This window comes from Cornus florida, unplaced genomic scaffold (assembly GCF_030987335.1).
Source record: "Cornus florida cultivar Cherokee Brave unplaced genomic scaffold, ASM3098733v1 CherokeeBrave_3.0.0_Hap2_Chr06, whole genome shotgun sequence".
In the NCBI taxonomy this organism is placed as follows: Eukaryota; Viridiplantae; Streptophyta; class Magnoliopsida; order Cornales; family Cornaceae; genus Cornus; species Cornus florida.
In genome coordinates, this window is record NW_026775576.1 from 58,729,497 (window position 1) to 58,753,998 (window position 24,502).

The 24,502-nt window shown below is 35.4% G+C and overlaps 3 pseudogenes; 1 reads left to right on the forward strand and 2 right to left on the reverse strand.

Moving 5' to 3' along the window:
- The first annotated feature begins 209 nt into the window (after positions 1-209).
- Positions 210-308, forward strand: LOC132315266 (small nucleolar RNA R71; annotated as a pseudogene).
- Positions 309-10,730: 10,422 nt separating this feature from the next.
- Positions 10,731-10,828, reverse strand: LOC132315399 (small nucleolar RNA R71; annotated as a pseudogene).
- An 11,871-nt stretch (positions 10,829-22,699) lies between these two features.
- LOC132315262 (small nucleolar RNA R71) lies at positions 22,700-22,798 on the reverse strand (annotated as a pseudogene).
- Between the last annotated feature and the right edge of the window lie 1,704 nt (positions 22,799-24,502).

Below are 24,502 nucleotides of genomic sequence, written 5' to 3' on the forward strand. Positions count from 1 at the left end.
GTAAGCCAATACTCTTCCTACCACTAGAATTTCTACCATTCTTTGAAGATAAAGTTCGATGCAAAGAATTTTCACTCATGCTCTTATAAAGACGCCACACGTCATCCTCATGCCTATCAATGTAAGAGCCACCCATGGAAGCATCAACCATGCCCTTGTAATTATCCGATAAGCTCTCAAAGAAATATTGAACTAATTGCCATTTGGGCATGTCATGATGTGGACACTTCCTAAGCAATTCATTAAAGTGTTCCCATGCCTCATGAAATGTTTCCCCATCCCCATGTGAAAATTCCCTAATTGAAGTTCTCATAGCATTGGTCTTAGAAACCGGATAGTACTTTTTGAAGAATTCTTATTGCATTTCTGCCCAAGAAGTTATTGAAAAAGGCCTAAGATTATTAAACCAATATTTTGCCTTGTCTTTGAGGGTGAATGGAAAAATTTTAAGCCTTAAGACCTCTTCTGGCAAATCTGTGTATCTCACGGTGGAACATACTTCAAGAAACTCATCCAAATACTTGTAAGGTTCTTCACTTGGAAGTTTGTGATAGTTAGGAAGCATTTAAATGGTTTGTGGTTTGATCTCATAGTAGTGTGCTCTAAATGGTGGCAATTAAATGCATGTGGGTGCATTATATTCATTAGGCACATAGTGATCTCTTAAAGCAAGGGGAGGATTAGCAATTGGAGGTGCAACATGGGCGCCTTGATTACCCTGAATGATGGGAGGTGGTGGAGCATAGATTGGCCTTGGCATTCCCAATGGGACTTGGCCTTGTTGTTGTGGTAGATAAACAAATGGCCTTAGTATGCCTAATGGTACTTGTATGTTATCATGATGCACATTGGGGTAGAAGATACTGGTTGGTTTATGTGACCAAGGTCCTCCACATGGTCCTCATTATGTCCTTCCATTGATGAAATGGATTGACTAGAACTCCCTCTTCCCCTAGGGTTTCGAATAATGGATTCAAGATGAAAATTTAAAGGACAAGAGTGGGTCTCAATGATCTACGACCATGTATGCACAAAAAGACACAACAAGCAACAAGCAATGAACAAACACTTCACCTTCACAACAAATCAATCAACAACAAACTTCCTCCACATACAATGTTCCCATACTCCCACGCTTTCAAAAATATGCAAAGAACAATAAAATGCCTCCACGTGGGCTCACGATTAATCTAAGAATTGAAATACATGACTCCACGCGGGCAGACGATTTAACTAAGGGTTGAGTAAGGAAAAGCTCATAAAGGTCCTTTAGCACTTCAACTCTAATTTTAGCTTTGCAAATTTTTAGATTTTTAGCTTTTTCCTTCTTTTCTTAGCTCCTTTGCTTGCTTCCTAGCTCAATACTCCTTGTCAAACAAGAACAAACACAATGAGTAATTAAAATGAAAATGAAAACAAAGTAAAGACACGATCAAAAGAGTACTAATTCTTAATTAATTCCACAAATACGACGTTGCCTTCAATCAATCCCCAGCAACGGCGCCAAAAACTTGGTGGTTTGTCGCACACCGACCCAAAGTTTGTACTAAAAGATAGTGGTGTAGAGCTATGATGAATGTGGCCAAGTTTTACATTTAGAAATTGCCACTACTACCTTTCACTAAAAATATAGCTAGGGTAAGTAAGGATCGTCCCAAGGGATTAAGAGAGAGAGATCTTGGGGTTTAGAGATCACCACTAAGCATAGCTTTTCTACACCCATAATGAATGATTAATGAGGGGAAAAACATGTATTTCAACAAAGTGTGTGTGTGAGGTTGTTTCAACAAGCATGGATGACAAATTAAGCATATATTGTCTAAGCAACATGGTGGATAACACAACATATCAAATTAAGCCATTAATCCTTTCTTTAAGCTCACAATCCAAACACATCACAGGGTTAGAGATATATGTTACTTGCTTTCATAAGTATGGAACATCAACAACAAGCATGGATTGTCCTCCCATTTAACATCTAAACTACAACTATACTACAATTAAGCTAATGTCATGAAATTAAACTAATTAAACTAAGGGAGAGGTACAATCCATCAAGAAATGAGTATGAACCATCAAATAAACCACAAGAACATTCCATTAAGCACTATGTCTTGACAATCTCTAGATCTATAGCATTAGTACACATAGACATGCATCAACAACACAAGAAATAGAGACAAACACATGAATATCTATTCTAGCATACATAGATATATGGATAGAATGAAATGATCAATTGGAAGCATTAAACCATACAAATCATTGAATAAACAAGATCTATATATATAAAAGGGTCAAAACATATATCACAATACAAATCCCCTAAAAAATACATAAATCAAGATGTAAAAAGCATGCTTAGGGCTAACTCTAGCCCCAAGAGGATGTCTAACCACCCATGGATGATGTCCTCCAACCCTCAAGGGCAAGCTCCATGGAAGAAATTTGCTCCTTGTTTGATGAAGAACATTCAATGGTGTCTCTAGCCTCCTCCTCTCCTTTGCTTCTTCACTAAGAATTCTCTCAAAATCTCCCCTCTAAGTATCTCAAAAGTCTCCAAAAAGTGACTCATATTCCTTATATAGGCAGGTCAAATATCACCCCAAATGAGCTGGGCTCGTACACAAAAAATTCCTCCAATGATTGGATATGAGACAACTTTTAATGAGCTGAAATTTGGATTTTCTCAGGATTTGAGAAGTTCGATCAATCGAACTTGTGGTGAGATCGATCGAACATGGCTGAGATCTATTGAATTGAAGCTGGATTGATCCCCTATGGCGGCGCCTTTTTGGATAAAAACAAATCTGAGATATTTTAAAGATATTTTTGGGAAAAGGATAAAAGCGGTTGGTAGGGTGGTACAACTGGATAAGATCAATCATTTGGATAAGGACAAGATAGTTCGATCGATCAGAGAATGAAGTTGGATCGATCGAACTTTGAGATCTTTGAATAGGGACAAACATAGCTCAGATCCATCTTGAAGTGCTGAGATCGATGAAGGTTGGATCGATCGAACTTTTCTTGAGATCGATCGAAGTTGCTGAAATTCCACCTTTTGCTTCCTTTTGCTCTACTTTGCTCCTTTCTTTGATTCATCCAAGAATTGCTTCATTTCTGCTCTTATTTGGCTGAGTTAGGTTATTTTAGGGATAAGTACCTGAAAATCGAAATAATACGAAATCAATCTAAAGCGGGAAAATAAGATAGATAAAAGTTCTAGAATACCTAAGCTTAAGGGGTTTAAATGCGCACTTTTCAGTGCTCATCAGCTGACTATCAGATTGTTTTGTTGCGCGCTAAGCTGATCTACGTGACTTAGTACCTCAAGTATTTTTGGGTCTAATACTGACTTTCGAAGCTTTAAAGTGATACTGATGAACCCATGGCATGGGATCATATTTATAAAGGAGACAAATAATCCTTTCTACAATAGGATCTTTAGACTTCTTCAAATTGGAAAGTGAAATCTTACAATCTAAAGTTGGATAGAAAAGCGAAAAAGGAAATCTTATAATCCAAAGTTGGATAGGGAAAAAAAAAAAAAAACTTTACAATTCCAAGACTAAGTTGGATACTTCAAATCCCACTTTAAATAAGAGACAAGTCAGGTTAAAAATGGAACTCTAAGTGGGGACAATTTGTAGACACTACAATTTTAATGGACTTTTGTTTTGACAAATTGAACCATCAAATATGGGTCTAATATTTAATTAAATTATTTAATTTGCCCAAACTTGGTCCACTTAAACTATTTAATAAGCCCAACCCAGATGATTAAATGAAAAGATAATTATTCCCAATAAAGTATATTTTTAATAATTATTTTTAAGGATAATTATCATAATATAACCAGCCTGGCCCAGTTATGATTTTGTCCTTATAAGGAAAGGACATGTGTCATCATCCTATTAATCCAAGAAGCCTATAAATAAGAGGCATGGAGGAAGGAGGAAGGAGGTCCAGAAATTGAGAGTCTCAAAAATCCAAAGGCCAGAAATCCAGAAGGAAAGAAATTAAGAATTCTAGAAATCCAGAATTCTAGAGAGAAATACAGAAGTTCTGCCAACATTCATCCCTAACATCCAAACCTAAAGGCGGAGAGCTACAAACACATCAAATAGTGTCGTTCTTTATCAAAATTCCACGGTAATCAATAACAAGCACATCCAAAGTCGTGCCGTTCTTCATCAAATTCAACAAATTCTCTCTGAAGGCGAAGAACAACAAGCACATCCAAAATTGTGCCGTTCTTCACCAAATTCAACAAATTCCCTCTGAAAACGAAAAACAACAAGCACATCCAAAGCCGTGTTGTTCTTCCTTAAATTCAACAAAAAATAACAAGCACATCAAAATTGTGCCATTCTTTTCTCCTTAATTCAACAAGTTTGAAGAATCACCAAACAACACTGTTTGAGATCAAGCTTCGTTAGCCCTCGATCAGAAATCATCGGCGGTCTTCCTCAACTACAAATACTTGAAGAAGATTATCAACGGCCCAATTCAAGATTAAGCTCCAACAGCCCTTGAATCCAACCAATAAAGGAGATCAAATTAGAGGATATTTTCTTTATTTTGTAAAGAATATCTTAGAGGATTGTACTCATCAATTTTCATAAATTAATAAATTACTATTTGCTTCCTATTTCATTCTTTATTTGCAAACTACGAAATTTGTGTGTACAGCTGGTTTTAATTGTCCAGCGCTTCAGCCTAAGGCACTATATATGCCTCAGCCTCAGGTACCGGACATGCCTCAGCCTCAGGTACCGTATGTGCCTTAGCTTCAGGCACCTTATATGCATCAGCCTCAAGCACAACAGCCAAATCATCAACCCCTTATGGTTAATAAAAATTAATTGGCTAATTTAATTCGAGAAACTTATGGACCAGCCCCAAAAAGAGTTTGTCGTCTTATATATAGGAAGCCATATCCGGGTTATATAGACCGATATTCGTTTCTAAGAGGCTATAAAGTTTCCGATTTTGTTACCTTTTCGGGAGAAGACTCCACTTCGACAATAGAACATATTGGTCTGTTTACCATTCAATGTGGTGAGGCTGGAGCAAATGAATTATTAAAATTAAGGTTATTTGCTAATTCCCTTACAGGGATCGCATTTTCTTGGTATATAAGTTTACCGAAAAATTTGACCTATACTTGGTAACAATTGGAAGAAATGTTTTATACCCAATTTTATAAGACTAAACTAGATATGTTGATGGCTGACTTATTTAGGTTGTCCCAAATGCATAGAGAGACGGCTGAAGCCTTTATTGGAAAGTTTAAAAGGGCGAGACATAAATGCCAAATAGCTCTTTTAGAAACTAAATATGTGAGTCTAGCCTTGAATGGTTTAGACTTTGAATTACGAAGGAAATTTGAGGGAATGCTATTTCAGGACTTGTTCCAACTAGCCTCTAGTGCTACAAGATATGAAAATGTTTTGAAAAAAGAACAAGATAGAAAGAATGCCTCTAGGGGTACCTATTATAGGGACCCAAACTATAAAATTCATATGACAGAGGCGTCGAATAATAATTATGTCAAAGATCCTACTTATGAGATTCATTTGACAAAGGCTGAAATTGGCATTGAAGTTAATGCTACAAAACTAATAAATATCAAGCTTTACATATATCAAGCGTTGAACAAGCCTCTGGAAAGGGTTAATTGTGTTTAGGTGTTGAATTCAATAACCCAAAGGACACCAAAAGAGACTGTAAAAAAATATAATTTTGAACCAAGGCTTACTTGGCCTTGGGGGCCAACTCGTTCAGCCCTAAGAAGCCCAAGAGGCCGAAAGAATTTCCGTTCGATCCTAGAGGACCCATTAGGTTGTTCAACCACTTGGGGTACAAAAGAAGAATTGGTTATTGTGGACGATTTAAATTATGAATTATTGATTGACAGCCAAATATGTACGTTTTGGTTGTAAATGTCAACAATTTAGTGCTAAGATTGGAAATTACCAGGGGGCTAAGCACAATCAGCCTCTACATAATTCAATCCTGCACCTAGACTACTTACTTGTCACTATGGTGGTAAGGTTTGATCAGCACCTTAATTGATTAAGTGCTCAAAACGATTGTATAGTGAATGTGCCGTAGTTAGGATGTGGCTAAAAGATTACTAATAAGAGAAATAAAAAAAGGGACTGACGGCAATACGGTACTGATCAGAAAAACAATCGAAGAATTGTCAGAAGATGTAGGGACTGGTTAGCTATGCGAAGGGCCGAATAAGAGTGACTGATTTAAATTGTGATCCATCAGTTTAGCTCTTTAAAATTTCGGCCTACCCTTATTTCAAAGAGGTGGGCGGCATTGTTTGCACCTTAAAAATAAATATTTATTCGGTCACATGGCACAAGTCGATTAGAGAGTAAGTTGTTGATCCAATTAATTAGAGTTAGTTGATTGGTGGATAACTTTTTATGATGGGCTGCAATAATAGAGGATTATTTCAAGTTGATGGAAACACTTGAGCCTGTTAATAAAAGATATATACCGTGTTACTAATAAGACTCTTATTTAAAAATTGGAGCCTAAAGTCATGTTAGTTTTATTTCAAAAACACAGGCATTTGGATAAGCTTAAGACATTTAGATAAGCTTAAGGCAAAAGAAGTTTTCTACTTCAAATATAATATTTGAATTTAAAAAGAAACTGCTACAAGACTTCTCCATAAATAGCAACAGAAGAAATTTGTACACAGGTCCCCAACCAAAACAAATTTTCTACTTTTTCAATTTACTTAAGTGATTTTACTTAGTCTTTCATTTGCATTGTACTTCTTTTTTTAGGAGTTTTACTTAGTCTTTCTTTAATTTGCAATCTACTTCTTTTCTTAGGTGTAGTATTATAATCTAACACTTCTTGTACTCTATACAAGAATTTCACTTATAAAATAAAATTCAACGCTTGGCTTCAGTCCCCTTTACTTTTATTTTCTAAGTCTCTTGGAATACATGAATGCTCGTATAATTTGTTTTACTCCTTTTATCCATTATACTTATAGTGTGATGGCCCTAGTTTCTAGGCCAGTGCGTCCTATGATAAACCGAACGTAGATCTGAAAATGAATCCTGAATGCAGAAACAAAAGGTGAAGCAACAGTCTCTAGAGATACAATATTTCTCTAAGACACCAATGTGATCATCAACGTGGTCATGGAACCCAAAGAAAATGAATGTATAAATGATACTTAAAAAATGAACAAGAATGAACCTAGGGGCCAAATGGTCATTTCATGGGGAAATGGATGCTACCAAGCATACCATTGGAGAGAAAACAAAAATTAAATGAAGTTAGACTCAAGAATCACCTAATTCAGAGTCCGGATAGAAAAGATATGAAATAGGATAAAACGGCGTTCTCCAATTAAGAGCTACCGCGACCCTATCTCACTAAAATAGATATAACTCTCACTACAATTGGAGTTTTGGTGTGTGGCTGGTACCATTGTAAAGATAACTTCAAGCTCTTGAATTTAGACTTAAGAACGACCTGATTTGGATTTAAAACGAGTGAGATCTAACCCTCTGAAGTTGGTGTATGAATGATGTCCAAGAAAAACTAAAAGGGAAGCATTCCAAGGAGAATCAGTGATGAACATTGAAAAGTGCGCATTTAAACCCCTTAAGCTTAAGCATTTTAGGACTTTTATCTATCTTACTTTCCCTTTTTAGACTAATTTCGTGTTATTGCCCTTTTTAGGTGGTTATCCCAAAAATAAGTCAATTCAGCCAAATAAGAGCATTAAAGAAGTTAACTCAAGCTGAATGGAAGAAAGGAGCAAAGTGAAAGCTAAATGAAACAAAGTATGGAAATTCAGCATGTTCGATCGATCTCAGCTTTTCTTCGATCGATCGAAAGTTCAAGATGGATCTAAGCCTTTGTCCTTATCTAAAGGAATCCAACAAGTTCAATCGATCCAATATTTCCTAGATCAATCGAAATGATTCGATCTTATCCACACCTACCACTTTTGTCTTCTTCCCAAAAATATCTCAAAATATATCAGAGATTTATCTTTATTCAAAAAGGCGCCACCAAGGATGATTGATCTCTACAACATTGTATGGATCTCTGCCAAGTTCGATCGATCTCAACACAGTTCGATCGATCGAACTTCCTCAAGTCTGAAAAAAGATAAATTCCAGCTCATTAAAAGTTAGCTCATGGCGCAATCATTGGAAGGACCTTGATGCATGAATCCAGACCATTGGTGTGACATTTGACCTACCTATATAAGGATTGAGAGCCACTTTTAGAGCATATAAATTCATATAGGTTATATGTTATTCATAATTCTTCATATCTCATATCTTGGAGAGGAGGCTAGAGATTAGAGAGCTTTACACATTTTGGGAGTTCTTCTATTCTTCTAGGGTTTCCATCAAGAATGAGGTATTCCAACCATGGAGATAGCCCTTGAGGGTTGGATAACTACTTCAATGAGTGGCTAGACATCTACTTGGGGCTAGAGTAGCCCCTAAGTTTGCTTCTTAGACTTAGTTCTTTGTATATTTTTGGGGATTCATTTGCAACAAATGTTTTGATCTTGGATTTATATATATATCTTGTGGTTTCTACTTGATGTGTTTGGATTAATGCTTTCAAGTGATTATCTACTTCTAACCATATGTCTATGTATACTAGAATGGATGATTCATGTGCTTTTCTCTAGATTTAGTGGAGTTTATGCATGTCTATGTGTATGGATGATGTTAATCTAAAGATGGTCAAAACATAAAGCTTAATTGAATACTTTTGCAATTTACTTGATGGTTCACACTTGTTTCTTGATGGATTGTGCCACACCTTTAGCTTACTTAGTTTAATTTCCATGTCTTTAGTGTAGGTGTAGTGTAGTTACTTTAAATTCATAGATAGGTGGACAATCTACTCTTGTTCCTTGGTGTTCCATACTTATGAATGCATCAGGTGTATGTTTCTAGATAGTTGTGTGTGCATAAATTGTGATTTCATTGAATGGATTTTGGTCTCATTTGATAGGTTGTGCTTTCCATTTGATTTGGCTTGACAATCTATGCTTATTTGCCATCGATGCCTAGTTTCAATTAATGTGACACACACACACACAAGTTACAAGTCAATTTCCCCATTAATATACAATTGCTAGTGTCTAGTGAAGTCAAGCTTAGTGGTGAGCTCTAGTACCCCAGGTCCTCCCCTCTATATCTTTCTTTACTTTATTAATCATTGAATTTTTTTTACTTTAATTTCATTTGCATAATAGCTTAATCAATCAATCCAACCCATCTTTGATCACTTGACCTACTAACCCTATATATTGTTTCCATTGCAAAGGCACCCACAATCCCTTGGGACATCCCTACTCACCTTAGTTATATATTTAGTTAGAGGTAGTAGTGGCTATTATAAATTTAAAACTTGGCCACATTGCACACTCACACTGAATAGAGCAACATTTTTAAACTTTTGGTGCAACGCGACCGAAGCGCACCAAGTTTTAGGCGCCATTGCCGGGGATTTAATTGGCAACGCCGTGTTTTGGAAACAAATAGGAATTAGTACTCTTTTGATCGGGTCTTTTCTTTATTTTCTTCTTAGTTACTTATTGTGTTTGTTCTTGATTAACTAGGTGCATTGAGTGAAGGAAGTTGAGCAAAGGAGAATTCAAAGCAAGGAGCTAAGTAAGGCAAAAAGGCTCAAATCTAAAAAATTGCAAAGCAAAGCAAGGCTAGAAAGTTGAAAGTGAAATTGAAGTTGCTTAAGGACCCTTTGTGAGATCTTTCTAACTCAATCTCTGGTTAAATCGTCAGCCCGTGTGGAGGCAAGTTTTTACATTCTTAGATAGATCGTGAGCCTGCGTGGAGGCAATTTACTTTTCTTTACATATTGTTCGAGCGGGAGTATAGGATCAATGTATGTGGAGAATATTTGTTGATTGATTTGTTGTGGGGGTGAAGTGTTTGTTACTTGCTTATTTCTTGTTATTATCTTTGCTAGTGCATGCATGGTCGTAGGTTATTGAATCCTACTCTTGTCCCTCTTAATTTTCATCTTGAATCTGTTGTTCGTAATTCTAGGGGAAGAGGTAGTTCTCATCACTCCATTTCATCAATGGAGGAGCAAAATAATGACCATGTGGAGGACCTTGGTTACATAAACCAACAAGGCATCCTCCACCCTAATGTGCATCATGAAAACATCCAAGTACCATTAGGTATGCCTAGACCATTTATTCCACCACAACAACAAGGCCAAATTCCATTGGGAATGCCTCAACTAATCTTTGCTCCATAACCTCCTATGGTTCAAGCTAACCACGGTGTTCGAGTAGCACCACCGGTTGTAAATCCCCCTCTTTCTTTAAGAGACCACTATGTGCCTAATGAATATAATGCACCCACTTGCATTCAATTGCCTCCATTTAGAGCACATCACTACAAAATCAAACCACAAACCATTCAAATGCTTCCTAACTATCATGGACTTCCAAGTAAAGAACCCTATAAGCATTTGGATGAGTTTCTTGAAGTGTGTTCCACCATGAAATACATGGACATGGTAGAAGAAGTGTTAAGACTCAAACTTTTTTTTTTACCCTCAAAGACAAGGCAAAATATTGGTTTAACAATCTTAGGCCTTTTTCGATAACTTCTTAGGCAGAAATGCAACAAGAGTTCTTGAAGAAGTACTACCCGATTTCGAAGACCAATGCCATGAGAACTTCCATTCGTGAATTTTCTTAAGGGGATGGGGAAATGTTTCATGAGGCATGGGAAAGATTCAATGACTTGCTTAGGAAATGCCCACATCATGACATACCTAAGTGGCAATTAGTTCAATATTTCTTTGAAAGTTTACCGGATAATCATAAGGGTATGGTTGATGTATCTATGGGTGGTTCTTATCTTGATAAGCATGAAAATGATGTGTGGCAATTGTATGAAAGTATGAGTGAAAATTGCATGCATAGATTTCTGTCTTCTAAAAATGGGAGAAATCTAGGTGGAAGGAAGAATGTTGGCTTGTATCAAGTTGACAGCAGCAAAAAGCTGCTGCTACAATGCATGGGAAAGGTGTTTGGGCTGGTTGTAAGGTTCTCCATGCATTCCACATGATCCGAATAGGTTTTAAAACATCCCTAAGCCTTAAACGAACGCCCACTACATGATAGATCAAAGGGATACTCTAAATGATGCCCTATGCATGAATTTTTGCATAAAAATCCATAATTCATCCAAAAATAGTTTAAAAGTTGGAATCTATATGTTTTGTAAGATGTGATCATGCGCACATACGTAAAATGATAAAATATACGCGCTATAATGGCCTATGGCCTCATGGCATGTCATATGCAAAATATGACCTTTCAATGCATGAAATCCCATAAATTCCATAAACAAACAATGAAGTTAAACTAGCATACTTGTCATATAATTGTTCTTGGCCCTTAGCCTCATTACATATGCTTTCAAAGAGTATCAAAAAGTGCACATTACATAGTTTGAACAATAAATACAAGTTTGATACATTAAACCAAAAAGGAAGTATGATATGCTAACAAGTGCATATTTTAATATAACAAAAATGCTCCAAGTAGTCAAGTAAGCCTAGGGGTGTTGTGCATCCCACAATACCGTTTCTTTACCTGAAAAACACCCGGTAACTTTGGGATGAGTAAATAAGTTTACTTGTAGGGAATGAGCATGCATAAATTTATCTTTACACAACTTTGAATTTCATGTAATTTAATCCAAAATGTTAAACCGATATTGGAACTTCCAACACAACGCAATAAGATGCAAACTCACAAGGTTATCAACTTGGAATTTTAAGTGCGAAATCAAACCAAAGTGGATACTTGGACATCACGCCGGATCAGACTGACAACATAGTTATTTTAGAGTTACTAGGCCACGGGTAACCTCCCTATGTGCATACTAGACTTGTAGGGGGACATTTCCCCGTACTAGAACCATGCCCTAGCCGTAGTCATAACAACGATATCCCAAGTTTCCAAAATCAACAATTTGTGTAACAACCTATATATATATTAACATAACATATATATACGCAATGTAAAACCATCTACCATGCATAAACCAATTTTGGAAACACTATACATGCTCTAGTTCACACTATAATGGCATGAAGAATGTTGAATCATCATTGTGTAACTTGTCACACTTTATACAATATTATTCAATATTAAGAACATAGTTTCATAACATGATACAAGTCAAAAATCATGGTTTAAATATGCAATCAACACAAAATACATACTCAATTTATTAATACAACAAGGATGGAAATTAATTAAATAAAATACTTAATTCCTCTAGATTTCATTTCTCATCTAAACATGCTCAATTTAATATATGCTTAAGAACCTATCATGATCATTACAAATATAACCTCAAAGCTTGATTTAAATCATGAAAACATATAAATGAAAATTAATTAAATTAGTTAATTAATTTCTCTAGATTTCAAAACAATTCTAAATGACTTCAAGTTAATATATGTTATGAATCAAGTCATAGCCTTTCCAAAAATCATGTCCTAGCTTAATTTCATGCAAGATACTATTAACTACTCACTTAAAATTTAGATTAGAGACATCTATTCCAATAGTATCAAGATATAAAGCATATAAAACATCAAAAACATGACTTAGAACACCCCCTATCTCAATAAAGAATCGAATCTCTATAAACCAAAGCAACCAAGCTTAAAATGGAGAACCAAACTAGGGTTTTGTAGAGGAGTGTGATACCCCTTCGATTCTAGAGCCACGGGTGATCAAGTCTGAGCACAGATCCGAGGGATACTAGACAATTAATATGTAAATAAGCACAGAATACTAAAATGAAATAAGAATAAAATAATAAGCTGAAAGGAATTCTAATTATAAAATCCTCAAATTTTATAAATTAATATAAATTCTAAACTTTTCAATATATGTACAACCCAGGAATCCATCTAGTGGACCCCTATCCAAATCCCACACTGAAAAGGAAACAACTGTAATAAAATCTAAAGCGAAACATAGAAAGCAGTCCTACGTAGTTGGAGGAGTGAGTGACTGTATCTGCTCTGCACAACCAAGCTATAACCCTAGAAGTGACGAACACCTGAAAAATAAGGGAGTGGGTCAGGCCCACATGCAAGTCCTATCCTACTATAATCCATATAGAAACCCGATACGCAGATACATCCTAGATAGCTTAACAATAACTAAAGTAGTCCATATAGATATAAGTACACACTATAGGACGCTCACTAGACTATAGTGTAGTCTCAGCCTGAATAGAAGGTAATATGCAAATCGCACATAATGTGGTCATGTATACCTAGACCTACCAGGGAACAATAACTATGTCCAGTTATCCATCCTAGGCGATATACGCACCCTAACCATGGTCCTGAGACTCAAGCTCATATCACGGCACCATAAAGATATATATATATATATATAATCCGTTCAAGGTATGACATTCAAATGTTTATTGACCTATCATATATATAAGTAGGACTTAACTTTTATAGTTAATCCACCTTACATCAGAATAGGTAGGACTTAGTGTTTTTAACTAATCCATCCCCAGAATAGATAGGTCTTAGTGTTTTGAACTAAGCCATCCCTAATATGCCACCGTCCCATACCGATGCATATACATACATATAAGTAGGACTTAACTTTTATAGTTAATCCAACTTATTCCAGAATAGGTAGGATTTAGTGTTTTGAACTAATCCGTCCCTAGTATGCCACCGTCCCATACCGGTGCATGCACACATAACCAATCCAATAATTGACAAAACAGTACAAACAGTTCATCAAGTATAATCCAGAACAATATAATAATAATCAGAATCATTACTGAACACATTATAGTGAAATTCTTAAACATAAATCTCATAACAATCCATAAATCCAACAATTGATGCAATCTAAACCGTTAAAACATCAATTAACTCCATATAAGCATACTACAATTTCAGTTAATCAATTATGCTTATTTCAGTGCTTAAACATGATTAATACTGTTTAATCATACATACACAAAATGCTAGCATTACAGTAAGCAATTAAATCCTCCAAACAGTCCAGAAATTGATACCGTTTTTAATAAATTAAATATCAATTTAATCCAAACCAAGCCTAGTTAATTGTTGGTATTCCATCACCCTTATAACACTGTTGAATTATGATTAAATATTATTAAATCATATACGAAAGATTTGGTAAGTTTTAGTAAGCAAACAACTTAACAAAACAGTGCTCAACATGTAGGCTTTTCTTTATCTTCATGTTGCTTTATTCTTTAATACACTAATGTGATAATGCTTCCTAATATTTTCATAGGTCCATCACAATTAATTACATCCTTCAGTTCAATTTAAACGGATTAAAAATACTCCATACAGCCCAAATATCCCCTAAAAAGACCAAAACTGTGCGTTTCGGGCGAGAGTAGGCTCTCATAAGTTGAGAGCCTGCCCCATTAACTTGGGAGCCTTCTCTAAAGAGTTGGGAGTAGGCTCCATACTCCTTGGAGCCAGCTTTATCAATAAGGGAGCTGGCTCCCTCCTTTTGGGATCCTGCTCTCTCACTCCCTAAAGCCGTTATGTGTTTCTGCTTCGTCTTCCTCACCTCCGGCTATATTCAGGGCCTCTGTAATGTTTTACATACTTGTTTTAGTGTTCATTCAATGTCCCAGATTAATTATAAGACATTGACATGCATCAACGATCTCAATTAAATAAAGCGTAAACTCAAAGACAGCAAAAACCAGTTAACAGAAGTTTAAGAATTCGCAAACCAGTTTAATTCAACGAGTTTAAATATAGTTTAAACATGCATAAAAGATTTGTTTTAGCATTAATTAAACCCTTGGAGTCTACCTAGGCATGCACAGAACACAGGTTTAGGGGAAAAAGTTAGAACAGAGACTTGTTTTTAGGTTTCCGTTCAAAATCTTAAACCATCGTCTTTAATAATTCCAGTGACCTTACTGCTTTCACCGACCACTATTGCTCCTAGTTCAACCCATGAGCAAGACAATTTCCCCTCCTTAGTTCAGTCTTAGTCTAAGCCAAATCCTAATCTTCCTTTCTCTATTTTCTCTCTGTCTCTCTGTATGCGTGAACAGGGTTTACAAACCCTTGGCAGACGTAAAAAGTTATATATATAGGCTTATACAAATACCAACCCTAATTCTAATTATATTGAGAGAAGGAAAGGAAAACTAACCTACTTACATAACCAAGTCGGCTACATCCATGAAGAAAATAAAACCCTAAAACTATTAAAACATTTAATTCATAATCCACATAAGCATATAACAAGAAAAACAAATAATTAAAACAAAAAATTAAACAAAACATTTAAATAAAATAAAGAATACAATTAATTCAATTCAAAAGAACAACAAGTACAATTAAATAAACACCTAAATAAAACAATTCATTTAAATAACATAATTCACAATTAATTCAAATAAACAAGCAAATAAATAATTAAATAATTAAAAAAAAATGCAATTAAACAATACTTAAAATGCCGAGACTATCCTTTTAAAATTAGGGGTATTACAAAGAGAGTGAGAGGAAGTAAAAGTATTCCAAGCTTAAGGGTCTAAGGTATGTGGAAGAAGGCCAAAATGAAGTCTAAAGCTTTGAACCATGCTTTGCCTTCAATGGTGGCCAGGTTAGGGTTTGAGAGGAAAGAGATAAAGTGAAATAAAAATACAAACCCTAAACTAAATGTGGTGGAATCCTCCACTCACTAGGTGTTCTTACACTACTTCTCACACACACATAATATAAGACCAAATGTGAAGCCTACACTTGTCACCAACCCATAGCTCCTTCCTAGGCTTAATCCTAAGCCTACACTTGTCAACCATCTAAGCCAACAAGTGCTCCAATCTTAGGCTAATAAATGGGTGAATCTCTACCCTCCATGTGTCATCAACCTAAGCCTCCAAGCGGTTCCACCAAAATGCCAACAAGTGGCTCCATAAGAGGGTGACACTTGTCACACTTTCCAAAAATTGTAAAAAGGTCCTTTTCTAAAATATCTTCCTAATTAAATTGTAAAATGGTCCCTAAGACGAAAAATAATTACTTTATTTAATTACACTAAAACCCCAAAAGTCAAGAATATTTATAATAAGTTATGCATCCATACCCTTTACAAGAAAAGTAAACACCTAGCATGCTTTTCTACAAAAGTAAAAATGTAGATATCATGAAAATTAAATGTCAAGGATGTATGCAAAGCCTGAATCAAATCCGAGTACAAAAAGTGCGGTATGCAAGGAAAAAAAGAAAAAAAGTAAACGAGAAAAAAACAAAATAGGGAAAAAGACGAAAAAAGAAATTACTAAAAAAAGAAAGGAAGTAAAATGACCGAGTCATTACATATAGTGCTAAAACTCCTCTTTATTGAGGCGTTGAAGAACCTGAAGGAAAAGGTCATCCTTGCCTTCCAACAGTCGTCTGATTCACAAAAAGGCCGATTACAAATTCGGTCAGCACCAAGGATAGTTTGGCTATCCAACCCCTTGGGTTCAAAAGCTCTAGCATGCCCCTAAAAAAAAAAAAAAAAAAAAAAAAAAAAAAAAAGGGCTAAACAAGTTCATATATTGACCTCTTAAGTTTACAGACCATGTATTCTTTACCCTCTAATGTGAAGTCTTCCAGTTGTTCCATATGGACTTCCTTTTTAAAACTCCCATTCATAAAAGTTGTATTCACATCCATTTGATATAACTCTAAATCATAATAAGCTACTAATGTCATGATATTTTAAGAGAATCCTTCTTAGATACTGTAGAGAAGGTTTTTTTTATAATGTCTTCATTCATGGCACTAATTCATTTAGTAAAATCATTACTGTCAATGGCTTGTGACTATGTAACCGGATCCTTATATATATCCCAATATCAAAATCAGATTCTTGCAAATATACCACATATCATTCGAAATAGCAAATCTCATTTATCTTTGATATCGTCTTAATGTTATTCCTTGTGATTCTTCTACAATCTATTCATTGGTGACAATCTCATCATTAAGTTATTGATCATTCAATTATTCTTCGTTGTTATACAGTTCAACAACTGTTAGAATAATTATTTCCTTAAAAGTTATGGTAAATAAATTTGTACCCTAACTTCTTGAATGATCACATTCTTATTTTTATCACTCCCACTGGCTTCACTATTCTCAATGAATCTGACATTTCCGGTTTTAACAATTCTCGTACTATGTATAGAATAGTAAAACTTGTACTATTTAGATTATGAGTAATAAGAATTTACTTAACATACTCCTAACCTATATCTATAAGAGTATGATTACGCCTTTCAGCTGCATGCTTCTACTATGGCATGCCTAACACAATGTATTGAGCATGAATGCCATACATTTTAAGGAGTTTAGCACACGGTTAGAGTATTAACCCGTTTCATCATACTTTCCATAATATTAACCACCTCTATATGACCTTGAGATTTTTAATTTTCTATCTAGTTGTTTTTCAACCTTATTTATGTATACTTCAAGAGTACCCACTGTTTGAGATTTTTCATGCAACAAATAGATATATCCATAAAGTGAAAAATCAACTATAAATGCGATAAAATAATTTTATCCACCAAAAGATGGAACATCAGAAAGTCTACAAATGTCTGTATGAATAATTTTAAGAAATTCTGTACTTCTTGTGGCTCATTTCTTTATGTATTTGGTTTGTTTACCATTACTACAATCCACACACACAACAAAATCAGTAAAGTCTAGATTCAAAAGAATCCTATCATTTACTTGTAATGACCCGATCTTTTTTCTCCTTTTCCTTTTTCGGCGATTTTTCTTTTTTCGTCTTTTTCCTATTTTGTCTTTTCTCTTTTTCGTCTTTTTCCCATTTTTCATTTTTCCTTACATAACCTCACTTGTTGTGCTCGGATTTGATTCCGGTTTTGCATGCATTCATGATATTTGATTTCCATGACATTTGTATTTTTACTTTTGTAGAAAATACATTTTAGTTGCTTACTTTTTCATAAAGGGCATGGATACATAGCTTAGTGTAATTATTCATTATTTTTGAAATTTTTGTGTAATTACATAAAGTAATTATTTTTCGTCTTTGGGACCTTTTTGTAATTTAATTTGTAAGATATTTTCAAAAAGGACCTTTTTGTAATTTTTGGAAAATGTGGCAAGTGTCACATTCTCATGGTGCCACTTGTTGGCAATGAGGTGGAGTGACTTGGATGCTTGATCTCTTGACATTTGGAGGGTCGAAATTCACCTACTTGTTGGCCTAGGATTGGAGCACTTGTTGGCTTAGGATTAAGCCAAGGAAGGAGTATTGGATTTGTGACAAGTGTAGGATCATGATTTAGTCTTGCATTGTGTGTGTGTGTGAGGTAGTGTAAGAACACATAGTGAGTAGAGGATTTCTAGCCCTTCCACTCACCATTTCACACTTTATTTTTTTCATTTCACATGTTCTTCAAGAACCCTAGCCTAGCCATCATTGGAGAAAAGCTTGGTTAATAGCTTTGACTTCATTTTTGGCCTCCTTCCATTCACCCTAGACTTAGAACCTTGGAACACAAAAGTTTCCCCTCACTCTCCTCTTCATTAACCCTAAACTTGTTTTACGTTTTAAGCTTGGTTGCTTGGATTATAGAGATTAAATTCTCTATTGAGGTAGAGGTGGTAGTATGTTTATATTTCGAGGTTTAATATATATTGTATACATGCTTTTAATATGGTAGTCTTGCATATTATAGGAAACCCTCACTTGTTGACTTAGGGTTTATTGAATTAAACATGTATAATTTGTATATACCATGTGTAGAAAGGTTGTATGATTTAGTAATATGCTAAATTCTAGTGTTTTCACATGTGGTAGTAATATAGGACTCTTGTAGAATTATAAATGCCATATGCAATTTCTATTGATTTAAATTGTTATCTTATGGTGGTGATAATTCTATATGCTTGTCAAGGACTTATTGTGTTTATTTTATAAGCTTGTTGCTAAATTGTTGATGATTAGTAGATAAAGTTTATTGTTGAGACATGATCTAAATTGATAAGTAGTGATATTGTTTTATACATTATATCATGATGAATACTTGTCATTTATTATGCCATTTTAGATTTGGAAACCTAAGACATGGTTTGTGTGGTTTCAAAATACTTGTGCATGGAAGGTGGTTTATATGCCTTAATCATAGTGTTTGAGTTTTGAACTTGTTGTGATTTTGGATTATCTTAGGACATTGTTAAAATGACATGGCTAAAGTTTGGCTTTAGTGCGGGAGGTATAAGTTCTCCCCAATTGAGATAGTGCGCACTAGGGTGGTCTTCCCAGCGGGTTAATGCCCAGAATAACCATTTTGATGTTGGTTTAGTCCGAGACGTGATGTCCAAGTATTCCACTAATTGATTTCATATTAAATTTCAAGTTGACAACCAATGCTTAATTGTAACTTGTGATTTTTGTTATTGGCAAATTGATGTTGTTAAGTACATTGATATTTGATGAGCGCTGAAAAGTGCGTATTTAAACCCCTTAAGCTTAGGTATTCTAGAACCTTTATCTACTTTATTTTACCGTTTTATATTAATTTCGTGTTATTTTCATTTTTAGGTACTTATCCCCAAAATAAGCTAACTCAGCCAAATAAGAGTATAATTAAAGCAATTCTGGGATTAATCAAAGAAAGGAGCAAAGTAGAGCAAAAGGAAGCAAAGGGTGGAATTTCAACAACTTCGATCGATCTCAAGAAAAGTTCGATCGATCCAACTTTCATCGATCTAAGCACTTCAAGATAGATCTGAGCCATGATTGTCTCTGTTCAAAGATCTCAAAAGTTCAATCGATCCAACTTCCTTCTTCGATCGATCGAACATTCTTGTCCTTATCCAAATAATTGATCTTATCCAGTTGTACCACCCTACCAACCACTTTTGTCCTTTTCCCAAAAATATCTTCAAAATACCTCAGGTTTGTTTTTATCCAAAAAGGCGCCGCCATTGAGGATCGATCCAACTTCAGTTCGATAGATCTCAGCCATGTTCAATCGATCCAAGTCCAAGGTTCGATCGATTGAACTTCCTCCAGTGCAAAAAAGTTTAATTTCCAGCACATAAAAGTTATCCTTTATCCAATCATTGGGGAATATTTGCTGTACGACCCTAGCTCATTTTGGGTGTCATTTGACCTACCTATATAAGGATAAGGATTACTTTTTGTATCATAGAAGAACGTAGAGGCTCATATTGTATTATCTTATATCATACCATACCTTAGAGAACTCTTAATGAGGAAGCAAAGAAGAAGAGGAGGCTAAAGACATCATTGGAGACTCTTCATCAACCAAGGAGCAGATTTCTTCCATGGAGCTTGCCCTTGAGGGTTGGAAGACATCATCCATGAGTGGCTAGACATCCTCTTGGGGCTAGAGTTAGCCCTAAGCATGCTTTCCACTTCTTGATTTATGTATTTTTGAGGGGATTTGTATTGTGATTCATGTCTTGGCACTTTTATATATATAGATCTTGTTTCTTCAATGATTTATATGGTTTAATGTTTCTAGTTGATCATTTCATTCTATCCATATGTCTATGTATGCTAGAATAAATGTTCATGTGTTTGTCTCTATTTCTTGTGTTATTGATGCATGTCTATGTGTGTTGATGCTAGAGATCTAGAGATTGTCAAGACTTAGTGCTTAATGTCATGTTCTTGTGGTTTATTTGATGGTTCATACTTATTTCTTGATGGATTATGACTCTCCCTTAGTTTAATTAGTTTAATTTCATGTCATTAGCTTAGTTGTAGTGTAGTTGTTAAATGGGAGGACAATCCATGCTTGTTATTGATGTTCCATACTTATGAAAAGTAAGTAACATGTATCTTTAACCTTATGATGTCTTTGGATTGTGAGCTTAAAAAAAAGGATTAATGGCTTAATTTGATATGTTGTGCTATCCACCATGTTGTTTAGACAATATATGCTGAATTTGTCATCCATGCTTGTTGAAACAACCACACACACACACTTTATTGCAATACATGTTCTTCCCCTCATTAATCATTCATTAAAGGTGTAGAAAAATTATGCTTAGTGGTGATCTTTAAACCCTAAGATCTCTCTCTATCTTTTATTCTCTCTATTGCATTATTACTTACTTTAGTTTAATTTGCATTTAGTTTAATTCAACCAACCAACCACTATTTTGATCACTCGACCTACTAACCCTAATTTTGATTCCTCAAGCTAGTGCGACAACTCAATCCCTTGGGACAATCCCTTCTCACTCATACTACATAGTATAGATGTTAAGCGGTTTATAAATTTAAATTATGGTGCCCACTTGACACTAATTTCCAAACTTAAAATTTTGTGTATTGTTTTGTGTGACCACCGAGAAGTCACCATAGCTTTTGGCGCCATTACCGGGGATTGATTGATTGGCAACGTCGTATTTATTGAATCAATTAGGAATTAGTACTCTTTTGATCGTGTCTTTACTTTGTTTTCAATTTTGTTACTTATTGTGTTTTTTCTTGATTGACAAGGAGCATTGAGCTAGGAAGTAAGCAAAGGAGCATTCAAGCAAAGGAGCTAAGCAAGCAAGGAGAAAGACTAAAAATTAAAAAAATTACTAAGCTAAGCTATAAATTTGGAGTTGAAGTGCTAAAGGACCTTTGTGAGCTTTTCTTTACTCAAGCCCTTAGTTAAATCGTCGGCCCGCGTGGAGGCTTGTAATTCAATTCTTAGATAAATCGTGAGCCCACGTGAAGGCAATTTACTTTTCTTGCATTTTGTTAAAGCATGGGATTATGAACATTGTATGTGGAGTAAGTTTATTAATTATTAATTTGTTATGAAGGTGAAGTGTTTGTTGTTATTGCTTGTTGTGTTGCATTGTGTATGCATGGTCGTAGATCATTGAGACCCACTCTTATCCCTTTAAATTTTCATCTTGAATCTATTATTCGAAACCCTAGGGGAAGAGGTAGTTTTAGTCAATCCATTTCATCAATGGAAGGACATAATGAGGACCATGTGGAGGACCTTGGTCACATAGACCAACAAGGTATCTTCCACCCCAATGTGCATCATAATAACATGCAAGTACCATTAGGCATGCTAAGGCCATATGTTCATCCACCACAACAACAAGACCAAGTTCTATTGGGAATGCCAAGGCCAATCTATGCTCCACCACCTCCCATCATTCAAGGCAGCCAAGGTGCCCATGTTGCACCTCCAATTGCTAATCCTCCCCTTGCTTTACGAGATCACTATGTGCCTAATGAATATAATGCACCCACATGCATTCAATTGCCACCATTTAGAGCACATCACTATGAAATTAAGCCATAAGCCATTTAAATGCTTCCTAACTATCATGGACTTCCAAGTGAAGAACCTTACAAGCATTTGGATGAGTTTCTTGAAGTACGTTCCGCCGTAAAATATACGTACATGCCGGAAGAGGTCTTAAGGCTTAAACTTTTTCCATTTACCCTTAAAGACAAGGCAAAATATTAGTTTAACAATCTTAGGCCTTTTTCAATAACTTCTTGGGCGAAAATGCAACAAGAGTTCTTGAATAAGTATTATCCGATTTCTAAGACCAATGCCATGAGAACCTCAATTCGAGAATTTTCACATGGGGATGGAGAAACATTTCATGAGACATGGGAACGCTTTAATGAATTGATTAGCAAGTGTCCACATCATGACATGCCCAAATGGCAATTAGTTCAATATTTCTTTGAGAGCTTATCGGACAATTGCAAAGGCATGGTTGATGTTTCTATGGGTAGCTCTTACATTAATAGGCATGAGGATTATGTGTGGCGTCTTTATGAGAGCATGAGTGAAAATTCTTTGCATCGTACTTTATCTTCGAAGAATGGTAGAAATTCTAGTGGTAGGAAGAGTGTTGGCTTACATCAAGTCGATCATTCCAATGAAATTGGCGCCGAAATGAAATCATTATCTCAAAGGTTTGATCAACCAAAACTCGGCGAATCAAGTATCTTCCTTCCCTAACCATTCTCATCATGCATCTAATGAAACATGTATAACTTGTTCAAGTGTTTTACATTCTACTTCCAATTGTCCCCATGGACATGTGCAAAGTGAGCATCATAAACAAGCAAATGTTATTTTTGCTAATCAAAGGAACAACCCTTATAGAAATCATTACAATCCTAGTTGGAGGAATCACCCGAATTTCTCTTGGAAAAACCAAGGGGAGGGCTCAAACCCTTCCCAAGGCGGTTTTCAAGGAAAATACATTCCACCTCTACTACAAGGCCAAGGTTCCCAAGGTTTTAGATCATCATATCAATCACAAGGAAACCAATTTTCAAATTCTCATTTTCCTAATCAACCATCATATTCCCAAGGAAATGTTAGAAGTCCTGCTTTTAAAGAGAAAGTTTTAACCGTTTTGGGCACTTTGGAGGCAAACACACAATTGCTTCATTCTCACTCTCAATCCATTGCTAAGCTAGAAACCCAAGTAGGACAAATAGCTAGCACTTTGAATGAAAGAGAGAAGGGAAAAATGCATTTGAATGCCCCACAAAAGCAACAATGTGTTGTGGAGACTCATTCCTCATCGGAAGGTCACACAATAGAGCATGTCAATGCAGTGACTACCTTGAGAAGTGGAAAGATTATGGACAACCAAGTGGGTATATCCAATGAATAGAGTGAACTGGTGCAACCACGAGTTAACACCCGTCTTGTTTCATATCATATTCCTCCTTCATTGCATGTGCATGACCATATAAATGAGAATGTGTTGAAAAGTGATTTGAAAAGTGATTTTGAAAAGAAAGATATGCAAAATGATTTGAAAACTTCTTGTGTTGAAGAGACTTCAAAAAAAAAATCTGAAAAGGTTTTTGAACCAAAAGCTCCATTTTCGGATGCCTTAAAAGGATCTATTTCAAATGACAAGCAAAAAGCCAAAGTCAATGAAATCATGGACGTGTTTAGGCAAGTGAAAGTCAATCTTCCACTGTGGATGCAATCAAGCAAATTTCAGCTTATGCCAAATTCTTAAAAGATTTGTACACCCAAAAGTGGAAAAACAAAAGCCAAGCACCTAGAAAAGTGGTCTTAACCGAGCAAGTGAGCTCAATTTTGCAGCATAACACTCTCCCCAAGTTTAAGGACCCCGGTTCACCTACTACTTCATGCATTATTGGTGATCATATCATTAATCGGGCTCTTCTTGACCTAAGAGCTAGTGTTAATCTTCTTTTATACTTGGTATATGTCAAATTAGGCTTAGGAGAATTAAAACCAATGTCGGTAGTTTTACAACTTACCGACCGATCAATTAAAAAGCCTAGGGGTATCATTGAGGATGTCTTGATTAAAATTGATAAATTCTTCTTTCCCGTTGATTTCGTTGTCATTGACACGGAACC